At 40.4% G+C, this 2,371-nt stretch overlaps 1 pseudogene; it reads left to right on the top strand.

Moving 5' to 3' along the window:
- The first annotated feature begins 435 nt into the window (after positions 1 to 435).
- On the top strand, positions 436 to 2,072 carry LOC136317631 (transmembrane and coiled-coil domains protein 1 pseudogene; annotated as a pseudogene).
- The last annotated feature ends 299 nt before the right edge of the window (positions 2,073 to 2,371 follow it).

Raw genomic sequence — 2,371 nt, 5'->3', positions numbered from 1 at the left:
TTGCATGTGTAGTTACTATTGAAGCAAATTTGACAATCTTAGTATATTTAAATCTTTTTTATTCTGAAAATAAACATATTAAGTCTACTGATAGAACCTCATGCAGTCCTTATATGAGGACCCGGATTCTAGAAGCAAATCCCAAGATAAAGAGGCCAGAAAGCAGACAAAATCAGAACAAAAACTGTCTAAAATGACTCACAAGGATTTGGAGATCATTAAAGTGATTGACCAAGGCTTAAAGTACTTCTTTTGGCACCAGAAAAAGAGGTCATCAGTATGTTCACATGATGTGTGACAAATTCAGGCAGATCTAGAACCTGAAATGAATCTGGAAGGCCAGGACACATATCCTAAGATTGATGGTGTCTCCATCTACCCCAAACCTCTGAATCATGTCCTGCAATAGATCTAAGTGCTACCCAAGGTGAAGAGATGAAGGGAAGGATGAGCTTGCATAGTAGGTGGGACAAGCCAGATATCCCAAAGAGAAGTCTATAAATTAATAGGAAATATGGCCAGGAGATGGCAACTGTTATGTAGTCTCACAGAACCAGGTCTTTTTCCATTACTGATGCTCCTGTCAGTTCTGCTGTGATGGAAATGGCTTGTGCTGCTGCTGCATGTCTATCACGGGATGAGACAACTATAGAGTAAATTGAACAGTTGAAAGTTAGCAGCCTCACCCAGGTTCCCAGTGAAGTGGCCTCTAGCACTGAAGGCAGCATCCACACAGACTCTGTGAATGGAACAATTGACCCTCAGAGCAAAAATGCTGCTATTATTTACCTGCAGCAAAAGTTCCTGAAGCTCACAAAATAGATCAAGATTACAACAAACAAAACAGCTTGATATGACCACTTTGCTGTGTAATTGAAGTTTACCAACAGCACAGATAAACAGTACACCTCAAGCATCAAGCAGGTATTTGGGAAGAACCAGAAATATACCCAAACCATCCTTCAGCTACAAAAGAAACGTAAGGAATAGAAAGGGGAGTAGAATGGGATCTTCCAGCAGCTAAAAGACATCTTCAGGAAAATGCGCCAGGATTTGTAGGGTGTGGGACCAAAGGTGACTGACTGCCTGTAGTGAAGTTGAGGTGGACAGTGTGATAGCTGGACTCTCCAGCTTCTCTCAGGTAATCCATTCAGCAGCAAGAGCTGTGGTCTCAAAGTTCAGAGTGATCACCTTATTAATTCAGAATAAATTTGGCAGTGCAGACAACATCCCTAGCCTGAAGTATTCCTTAGAAGGGCAGGTAGATGATGAGAAAAAGGCTTTGGGAGTAATTTCAAACTTTCAGTCAAGCCCAGAATATGATAGTGAGGAAAATTGTTCCAGTGCTGCTACATGCTCAGTGGAAACTAACAGCATCACTGCAGGCATCACTGTAAGAGCATCTAGCTTCAAAACAGACACCCTGGACATGCAGAGCTCAGACCACTACATGAGATTCAGAGATCTGAAAAACCCAGGTAAGACTAGAGAACTTCTTTAAGACTCTCAAGAAACATTATCAGAAGGACTATTCATTAATAATGCAGGCCTAACAGAAAGAGTGTTATGGATATGAACAGTTAGAAGAACAATGAAATGACCTAACAGAGTTCCAGCAGAATAAAATCTTGAACTTGAAGTAGGAATTGGCTTGCATGAAAGATAAAACTGTATATTAGTCCTATGAATGGCCCAGTCCATCTGGGAGTCCCTAGAGGTTTGCCAGAACTGCATCTACAAAATGAAGTTGTAGCAGGAGCAGGTGGTACAACTGGGTGGGCTTGAGAATGCCACAACCCAGTAACTTCCGGGCAAACTTATCAACATTCTTTCGGTAGTTATAACAATCCACTTGGTCTTTGTCTCCATAGTAGCCTCTTATGGTTCCTCTTATGAAGACTTGCAACAGTATGCTCAACATTTTGTTCCTGATGGTTTTCAATGCCTTTCTCTGGAAGCACTGGGACGCTCTCTGCAGCTATGTGGAATGGTTTTCTTCCCCCTCAGATGATGCTGGCAAAAGAAGGCAGTGCTCCCCTATCCTCTGGTGTGTATGTGCAATGAAGAATTAGGCAGCAATTTACCTACTTTGAAGTTTTTTACAACAAAAGTTTAGTGAATCTATTTACATTTAGAAGAATGCTTTCTTTTTCAAGAGATGCAATTGCAATAGCATTTTCTTTTTAAGATTTTATTCAAGAAGTTTTGGGGGTCAAAAATCTTGGATCATTTTTATGTAGCACGATTTTTCTTGGAACACAAATCTTAAACAGTCCTGTAACATGAATAAACAATCTGGAGCATCAAACACTAAAGGGCATATAAATTGTGCCTTGGAGGACTATACTAAAATACACTAAAAGTATGTGAA

Source organism: Saccopteryx bilineata, chromosome X (assembly GCF_036850765.1).
Source record: "Saccopteryx bilineata isolate mSacBil1 chromosome X, mSacBil1_pri_phased_curated, whole genome shotgun sequence".
Lineage (NCBI taxonomy): Eukaryota > Metazoa > Chordata > Mammalia > Chiroptera > Emballonuridae > Saccopteryx > Saccopteryx bilineata.
The sequence above is the reverse complement of the archived record's forward strand: the minus strand, read 5'-3'. Positions and strand labels throughout refer to the sequence as shown.